Below are 9938 nucleotides of genomic sequence, written 5' to 3'. Positions count from 1 at the left end.
GCGCACGTGTGTGCAGACACACACACACACACACACCCAACTGATGCAGGGATGGCGAGCCGAAGAGATGAAAGAAAGATTTCTTGGACTCTCAAGATCTGGCAGTAGTGCTCTTTTATTTAGAGAATTGTATGGAATAGCATGGGGACAGGACCCATGGGCAGTAAAGAGCTGCTGCTGCTGCTGCTGCGTGGGGACAGGACCCATGGGCAGTCAGCTGCTGCTGCAACGTGTTGAGGGTTAGGGCTAAATTTATAAGGCATGGGTATGTGACTTATTTTCACTGGAAAAAGAAAAGATGATGGAAAAAGTCATTAAATGGTTTCAGTGCAGATGGGGTCTGGTTATTGTGTGGTCGTATAACTTTAGATATGAATCTGGTCACATAGATAAGCGTGTAGGCGAGGATGCCCTGGGCTTCTCTCCCTGGGGCAGCCTTAACCCACACCATAAAATCCATCGGGTCATATAGATTGGCATGTAGGCCAGGTCACCTTGGGCTTCTGTACCTGGGGCAGCCTTGATCCACATGAACAACCGGCAACAGATCTAAAGCTCTTTTCTGAAAGCTCAAACTGTCTTAACACGAAGAGTCAGAACGAAGCGGGTCCCTCACTAAAATCCTCTCCTACACAGTCTGGGTTTTTCTTTCCCGAGATGGAAGAGGATATAGGGGAATAAATAAATGCTGAGGTAATATTTTTTTTAGGTAACACAACAACTGAATGAAAAATTCGACAACGGCAAAGGAGTCTTCTTCACCCTGAAACACCACGTGGGTCCTCTCAAAGGCAGACCCAACAGGTCTGGGGCTAAATTCAGGCCTGTGAGGCTATCTCTGTTCACACTCCAGGACTTGCACATCTTCAGAGTGGGGAAGGGCTGAGGGGGGGGTCCCTTGACGGTGGTTTCTGGTCCAGCGCTGACCAGCCTTCAAAGCATTATCTGGTCATGCTCCATGACACGTGAGCCATCAGCCCCTTGAATGGGTGAACAGGATAAAGCAAGCTCCATTTTTCTCTGTCCTAATCCTGAAATGTGTTAGAAGAAATTTAACTTTGCAACAAATACCACTTCCCCTTCTCTGGCTAACTTGCTCCTCCCATCTCATCTCCTGCTTTCTCTCTTCCAACCCTACTGGGTCCTGGTAGGGTGGCCCTGCCTGCCTTAAAGGGGGTACTAAAGGGGGTGCATTTCAAGTCAGTTTAGTGTTCTATTCTTGGTAAAGCACATGGCACTGCAAAGGAGTTTCAGGCTCATAGAATTTTAGAACTGGGCCTAGTTCCATGGACGGATGGGCGTGAGCGGGTGGGGAACCGGTGGCAATTGAATGCCTACTGAATGCCAGGCACTGTGAGTGTTTACCAGTAATTTAATCTTCTCATCAACTACTATTGTTACTTCCAGTTGCCAAATCAAGTCAGAGTGCATACAGAAAGGTTGAGGGACTTGCTCTAGGCCACGGGCAACCTGTACATGCCAAGACGAGGCCCAATTCTAGGTCTAACTCCAAAGGCTACATTCTTCCAGGTTGCGTTCAACTGGACAAGGGTCATCTTAAGGGCTGAAAGGACAGTGGGACAATAATTGAGGTCCATACTGCCCGGCACGTCCTCATCACCCTTCCCTCGCTGGCAGTGGCCGGAGGCTGCTGCCTCCACATTCTTTCCTGTCCTTGCGGCTTGGTGACTCACTACCCTCCCTCCTCTCTCCCGGGGCACGACCCCAAATTTCACCCCTTGCGTCCTGGGCTACAGGTGCGTCACTCGGTTGGCTTGGAGCCATCAGACCCCGTAGCTGAGCTACCAGCCATCCTCCTTCCTCCCAACCCCAGACGACACGTGACCTAACTCAGCCCCCAAAACCAGCTTGCGGCCACAATTGTCACTCTCTCTGCACCCCGCCCCCATCAACATCAAACACGACCCATCTTTTAGCCCTCCTCCCTTTTTCCCGCCCCCTCCGGGCTGGCCTTATCCAATCGCGTCTTGGCCCACGGGCTAAAGACGTCAAAAGTAACCAATTGTTACTAAGCGCTCTCCGCCCCCAGGGCTCCGCCTCCGCTCTGAGGAGCAGCCCCGCTGACCAATGGGCTACCCTCCGGGTGCAATCAGAGCGCGGGGCTGGTAGAGCAGCGGCCGGGCCGCCCAATGACCGGGCGGGTTTCCGTGGTTAGGGGCGTGGCAGGAGCGGTCGTCAGGGGCGTGGCGGCTGTTGCTTGGGCGGGGCCGGTAGCGGCGGGAGCTGCCCTGGCCAGGGGTTCCGGCTGTATTTCTATGCGCGCCGCCGGCAGCCGCGCAGCTGTGGGAGCCCGACCAGGGGCGAGCCGGGCCGCTGTCGTCAACCACGCGCAGGTAAAGCCTCGCTCGAGCGAGCTCCGCTAAGCCGAGATCGCGCCCCGCATCCTTGGGGTCAAACCTCTGGGCCCTGCTGTCCCCGTCGTGGTTCGGCCCATCGCGCCGCAGTCTGCGCGCTCCGGATCCTCGGGGGCCTGTCACCCGGCGCCGCGGGGATCCCGAGAGCCGGCTTGCCCACTGGAGGGGAGGGGGGCCGCCTGGACCACAGCGAGTGGGATACGCCTTCCTGAAAGCCCTTTGTCCCCTCCTGCCCCAGGTTCCGAGGTTGGGGACAGCCCCGACCGCGGTCTCCCTGCCGGCCATCTCTACGTCGGTGCGCAGTCTTGGGACCTCTGGGGTCTGGGGAGTGAGTATGCTGGCCCAGGCGTGGTGATGGAGGCCCAGAATATGCGCCTGGAAGGAGAGGGCCAAGGGGCCCGACTACAGACCCGGATATCCGAGAGGTTTTTGCTTTTCTGGGCTCCAGGGACACACCCGGGACCACTGGGTTCAAATTGTAGGGAGGCAGCTTTTGACCCATTTGGAGGCGCACTTACTGAATTTGGCTCCGCGCGGGGCACTGTTCTAGGCGCTTCGTGGGCTTTCCTCGCAGCGAGAGCTGTCCAGCAGCGCAGGTGGCTCCCTGCCAGGCGAGGCAACCAGCGCCTTGACCTTGGAAGTGTCCAGGCAGAGGCCAGATGACAGCCACCTGTCAGGGATGCTTAGAAAGGCCTTCCAGTGAAGGACTGCATGAGCCACCTGTAAGGCCCATCTCCACTCACAAGAGGCATCCTGGGCGACCTTTAATACCTAGCTTGGGAAGGATACTTCTGGAGGCCCCTTAAGTTGGGAGTGGGTGTTGAGTTCACCCATCATGAATTTTGTCCGCTCAGTCCTCAAGAATGGGTGTTAACAAAGAGGACGGACCCTACCAAGAAGATAAGGTTTGTTCCACTGTGTGTTTCCCCTGCATTCCAGTAACTGGATCCAAAGGCAGGTTCCAAGAACAGGCTCATGAGAGGGTCCTAGGAAGACTGTAGATTGGGCAGAGTTCATGTGATCTGCGCCCAGAGCTTTTCAAGGGCCATTTCATTACAACTGCATTCAGTAGAGCCCCAAAGAGAAACCCTGTAGTACCCCTTTCGCTACCCTCTGTCATTTGCCTGAGTAGAGAGGACATGATAATCTTCTGAAGGTCAGGAGGCAGAGAAAAGCCTTAACACAACTTGCTGCATGTTTTAGGATGAATTAAAAAGCAGTCAGAAAGCAGATCAGTCAGCATGGACTTGTGGCATATTAAAGCTGAATACACCTTAGATAGAGTTCATCTAAACCACCTTCTCGGTACACAGGTGAAGAAACTGAGGCCTGGGGAGGTCACAGGGCTGACTGGTCATCACAAAGCCATGACTGAGGGATGATCTGTTGACCCTGGATCCAGCCAGTGCATGGCTTGCATTTCACTCCCAGCCTAGTTATCTCAATTGTTTAAATTCTAGGGGAGTCCAGAGAGGTTGGGAGCACTCATTTGGGTGCCAGAGTGCCTGGATTTGAATCCGAGGCCTGCTTCTTGCTAGCTGTAACCTTGGGCAAGCTGTTTAACCTCTCTGTGCTTCTGTTTGCTCATCTATCAAACAGGAATGATAATGGTACTTAGATTAGAAGGTTGTTTGAGGATGACGTGAGTTCCTGTATCCGAAGCGTTTAGAACAGTGCCCGGCACATAGGAACCGCTATAGATTTGCTAAATAAGATGTTCTGTTGCCTTTTTTACAGTTTTTCTTCATATCTATCCCCCAATATTTCCTATCAGGGGCTGATTTTTTTCCCCCTGCCTCCTCCCCATCCAATTCATTAAGCATATTCCAGATTTTGTGGGGTCTGTGGGATTTTCCAAATCACATGGTGTTTTGTTTCTTATTTTTTCAGTGTTTGATTGAATCAGGTAATTCATTTTCTCTGTTAAGCCTTTCCTGGTACTTACATTGTTTTTAGACTCCAAATCTCTTTTATTCTCTTTAGAAAGGGGGAGAACAGTCCCTCAAAGTGATAAACAGCCCCTGATGATACCATTCTCCCCGGCATCCTTCCAAATACCTCTTTGCCTCCGCTCAGCCCTCCTGGCCAGTTGTCAATGTGGTGCGGCTTGATTATAAATGGAGGAACATTTTTAGATTAAGATTTCATGAGCCACGGTATTAAGTGCTTTTCAGAGTTCAGGGATCGTGTGTCAAATGCATTTAAGCGAGTTACTTAGTCATTCGAGTAGGGGGAGCACCCGCAGCGCCTGCCGGCCTGGCAGAAACACAAGTGTGTGACTGATTCTTGCTGGTAATCTAGCCTGTTCACTGGTTTTTCTGCGTTTTTCCTGTTCTTTTCTCGAGCTTGAAATAAACCAGATGGCAAGTGCAACGGCACGATCTTTCTTCTCCTTTCAGCTGGGGAAGTTCTCTTTCTTTCCTTTTTGCTTTCACCTTCATTTCCTTTATCACTTTCGCAGTTTTGGTAAACGTCGCCTCTCAGTTTGCCAGCCAACTTGCTTTTAATTGGAAGTACTGGTCACCTTTATTTCTTGCTGGAACCCAGTCAACTTTGGCTTGCTTTCTCTGTTTTTACCTGTTTTTTAGAATGAACCAAAGATGATCACTATGCATTGATTGGCGTGTTCTGAAGAGTTGATGCTGAGTTTTGGTTTTTTGTTTAGGACGTTTTAGAGCTCAGCCATCTTAGAATCATTGCTTTCGTTTCTTTGTCTGTTAATATGGGCCCCTTTCTCTCTATCTTGCTCTCTTTTCTCATAACGTCTTGGGCAAAGGGCTTCTCATTTGCTATTATTCCTTACTTCTTCCACTTACACCTTTCTCCCTGTAATCACTGGCTGAGCCCACCAAGGCTATAGTGGTTCCCCGCTGCCCTTGCCCAGAGCTCCTGCCTAGAGGATGAAACTATTTCTTTGGTCCTGTGGAAGACAGAGACAGAGTCTGTCTTACTTTTCACCCCAAACCTGGCTCTAGGAAAGGCCTAGCAGAGAGAGACTGCCAATATAATAGGATTCCCTGTGGCGGAATTTCTGCCTTGACCTACTGCTTACAATATTCCGATTTTTATTCCAGTGTAGATTCTGAGAACTCCTTGATCAATTTAAGCGTGTAGATGACTGGGGCATGAGGTGGTTAAGCCTCCCTGTTCCATCTTGGGCTAAACTATCCCCTGGAACACAGCACTGAAATTTCAGGCTGCCTCTTGATGTGATCTGGCCGTAGGATTTTATTGCAGCTGTTCATATTCCAACCTTTTTGGCCAGTGCACTGTTCAGGACATTTTTAACCCCTATGCTGCTGTTTCTGTATTGATACCATGCAGGTGCTGACATTATCCTCCTTCAGGATCATTTGCACATCCGCACATTTGTTTTTGTTGTCTTGGTTCCAGGGCATCATATTTTGGGATTAAATGTTTTCTGTTTAGAAAATGGCAGGTGTGGGTGGAGGATCAGACTTCTTGTTACCCGTGAAGCTAATGCACTGCACCCAGCTGGGCGTAGGGCTTGTTATGCTGGACCTGTTTTCTGATCTTTTGCAATGATTAAGCTGCAAGACAGGTAAAGAGCTTCTTAGAGAATTGGAACATTGATACCCCTGGGTTTGCCTGGTTTCTGATTTTCTTTTGTTGGCTTTAAGTGGAGGTTCATTAAGTTCAACCAACTGAGCATCTGGTGTGCGCGAGGAACACAGCTGTCCAGATTAACAAGTGCGTGCGGTTTGCTGCATAAAGACTATTTTTGTTTTTATTTTACATTTAAAAATTTTTAATGTTTTTAATTGAAAAAATTGTTTTAAAAATGGGTAATACATTGGGGCCAGCCCCATGGCCGAGTGGTTAAGTTCGCGCGCTCCGCTGCAGGCGGCCCAGTGTTTCATCAGTTCAAATCCTGGGCGCGGACATGGCACCGCTCATCAAACCACGCTCAGGCGGTGTCCCACATGCCACAACTAGAAGGACCCACAACGAAGAATATACAACTATGTACCGGGGGCTTTGGGGAGAAAAAGGAAAAAAATAAAATCTTAAAAAAAAATGGGTAATACATTTACGCTGTGAAAGAAAATATTCAAAAGGCGAAAAGGTTAGATAGCAAATCCATCTATGTCCACACAAGTCCTGCTACCTAGTTTTGTTGCTTAGAGGCAACCAGTGTCACCAATTTCTTCATCCTCCAGAGGTGTTCACACACGTCCAAGATGTTTTATTCACGTATGAGCAAACTCATTATGAAATTCCCCTCCCTTTTATATGAATGGTAGGGTACTATACATGCTATGTGGAACCTTGCTGTTTTTCACTTAATATTTCTTGGCAGTATGGAAGGAGCTTCAGCATTGTTTTTTTTTATGAAAGCTGTCTATTTTAGATATCTGTTTTCTGTTTCTGAGGATGCTAAGAACCAGTCTTATTTAGGCAGAAGCTTCACATGGAGATCCTACAGCATTTTGTGGCTATTTAGGGGCAAATATTTCTCTTCTCTCTACCCTGCAGCTCTCAGCTTGATAAGAGGCTGGGCGAGGGCTTCTCCTAGAGGTCATCCTGTGCAGGGAGCAGGGAGCGGGGAGCGTTGGAGAATGAGGAACTGCATTGGACGTTTGCCTTGCCCTCTGGGCAGAATGTGCTGGAATTGCCAGGGAAAGCTTGCTGTGTTTTCTCTGGTCTCCAGAGAAAGCTCTTGGCCTTGCTGATAAACATTTCCAGCATCTCCATCACGTCTAATCCTGTCTCCTGCACCCCATCACTGGCTGTGTTTGTCCCCGGCCATTGAGCGTCAGAAAGGAACCCTGGCCTTCATCACAGGCCATCTGTTTGGGTAGCTTTCTTAAGTGCCCCACCCCTTCTTGTGTCTCACCCAGGAGAGGCCAACTCTCACACCTGCTCCTCTGTGAAGCGTCTTTCCCAAACCAACATTTGGGAACAGAATTTTTGTTATTCTACTTTCCCAAGTTGTCTGAATCAGCCTTACTCTTTTCGAGGTCCGAACTTGATGCAGTCCCGCTAAGCCTTAGCTGACTCTGAAGAGTTTCGAGGTTCTTCATATTTGAATTTCTATGGCTGTGCTTGTGTTTTACGTAACCACGCTGATTTAAACATGGCCTTCTGTGGCTCCCAGATCTTGCCTATTGTTTTTCTTTTCTTCAAATGTGCCTTAATCTTCAACTTGCTTTTGTTTACCTCTGAGTTGAGTTTAGAGTCACCTTGAAACTGAACTGAATCTTCAAGATATTAGTCAGCTGGTCCAATTCAGAGTCTTTACTTTCTGGTCTTCGCTCATTGCTGGGCGTCCACATTATCCATCAGTGGGACCACACATACTATGTTACGTAATGAGGAGACGGAGGTGGCAGAGATTAGGGGAAAAGAGAGAATACCTTTGAAAAACTGCCCCCATTTTCTCACAATCACTCTAGTACAGTCATGGGCAGCAATAAGGACATTTTGGTCAATGAGGGACTATATTTACGTATACAATGGAGGTCCCATAAGATTAGTACCATGTTGCCTAGGTGTGGAGTAGGCTAGACCATCTAGGTTTGTGTAAGTACTGTAGAGATGGAAGAAATTTTCCTCTGCCTTTCTAGGTTCTTCTGACTGGTCTTAAGAATCAAATTGACATGAGACAGATTAACGGGAGGAAAACAAACAAAAGTTTCATAATATATATACATGGGAGAAGCCCAGGTACTTGCCAAAATGGCCGAAGCCCTCACCTTAAATACCATCCTCAGCTGGAGACAGAAGAAGGTGTCGGGGGTGGGGAAAGTAAGAGACTTCAAAGGGAAGGAAGGAATTCACCAGTGGGTGAAAAGGAGCAGACTTTAGGAAAATGAGTGTTTGGCCACACAGAAACAGAAGAACACAGAAGGGAGCCCAACAAACAGGCTTTTCTAGGTTCCTCCCTGTGTGCCACCTAGTTCATGTCATGCTAAGGTGACAGCTTGCTTCCTGAGACAGGTTTTTAAATCTGAATTCTTTTAGGCAGTTCATGGGGAGGTAACCAGAAAAACTTTCCAAGTCTTTTGTTCTTAAAAATAATCAGCCTAAAATAATCCTCATGTTAAAGAGACACGTTTTGGGGTGGCAAGTTTTGTTCCCCTTCAATCCACCCGAGGATGTTTGCACAATGACAGAAATCGCCTGACTACAGAACCTAGCCCCATCATTAAGCAATACATGATGGTTCACTCTATTTGTGTGCTGTTTACTTAGTCATGTCAGTGAGGGTAGTAAAAAACAAGTCAAGATATCCAACATAGGATTGCCAAATTTTAGTGCTTTCAAATAAGGCAATGAAAAAGCCCTGTCATCTCCTATCATTGCCGTCATTTAAGAAAAGATATTTTAACACCAAAAATGTGAGGAAGGTCAGTATCCCAGAACAAAGACCAACCTTCTGAACAGAACGTATTTAGATTGATAAAAAGGTTGAATTCATGGAGATCGAATCGTGGTGTTTGAGAGGGCCTGAAGCCAAGGATTCTATTAAGCAGGGTTCCCCTTTTTCCATTTTCTTAAACAGTCAGGCCATTCATTTAGCCCGGCTAACCCAGCCATGGCATCTTTTGGTGTGGTTTTGTGCCCAGTTTTTTTAGGTGGTACCGACTACACACTGTTGCAGCATCTTATAGGGATGTGAGCCGATGTTGGAAGTTGTTCCTTGACCCCATGGGGTCTGGATTTGTTCATGTCTTAAAGTGCCGTGTTGTAGTTCTTAAGGATGGGGAGCAGAGGAAGCTGAGGGGGGACCTCAGCAGCTCGTTGGAATTAAGTACAGCCCTTCAATGTGTTTACTCACCAGTCTTTTGAAGCATGTGCTTAAGCTGATTAATTCTTGATTTACTATATCAGGCGGAAGCTCATATTGTTTCTGAGATATAATGTGACTTCTCGTCTGAGCCCCCCTGGCACTTTTTGCTCCACTCCCGTTGCACCATGACATTCCATCTTGTGTTGCGGGTATTTGCCAGTCCAAGGCCAAGGATATATGCTTGAGTTTCCTTGAGTCCTTAAATTAAGAACACTCAGACTTTTTGGTTTCATGTTAACAATAATTGGAAACATTTAAAAAGCCTGTTCTGGGTCACTGGGATAGCCTAATTATGTCAGAGCCCAGCCACACGGCCTCAGTGTCCCCCATTTGTGTGTGAATTTCTGATGAGTTCAAGCCAGGTAAAGCTGCTACCGAGAAAAATACAGAGATAGACTCAGCGTGGAGAACATGAGATGGCAGCAGGGGAAGCCAGTGATGGAACAGAACACCGTGCACATGGAGCCTGCAGCAGTGGTCCCCGCAGGGAAAAGGGGCGTGAGGATCCAGCTGTCGCGCTGCGCTTGGTGCTCATGGGACCTGCCCAGGACGGGTGGGAACACAACTGACACTGTCTGGGATTCAGGTCTGAAAATGGCATCAGCTTCATTCCATTAATGTAGTCACTCTGAATTTTACTGTTTTGTAATTTTATTTGTATTTATTTGTACATTTGTTTTGGTCTCCATAATTGTAAAAGTGCTAAAAGAAGTTTATGTCTAGTTTTATGTTTGTACATTTTAATAAAT

At 47.9% G+C, this 9938-nt stretch overlaps 1 protein-coding gene across 1 annotated transcript in view; it reads left to right on the top strand.

The window, feature by feature from the left end:
- Positions 1-2209: 2209 nt before the first annotated feature.
- The window catches only part of ABHD2 (abhydrolase domain containing 2, acylglycerol lipase), a 95709-nt gene continuing 87980 nt past the window's right edge, over positions 2210-9938 (top strand). The window contains exon 1 of the mRNA XM_014842558.3: positions 2210-2354. The gene's annotated coding sequence lies outside the window, so the exon portion shown is untranslated. The remainder of the gene's footprint in view (positions 2355-9938) is intronic.

This window comes from Equus asinus, chromosome 2 (genome assembly GCF_041296235.1).
Source record: "Equus asinus isolate D_3611 breed Donkey chromosome 2, EquAss-T2T_v2, whole genome shotgun sequence".
In the NCBI taxonomy this organism is placed as follows: Eukaryota; Metazoa; Chordata; class Mammalia; order Perissodactyla; family Equidae; genus Equus; species Equus asinus.
This window is presented reverse-complemented; position numbering and strand designations above follow the sequence as displayed.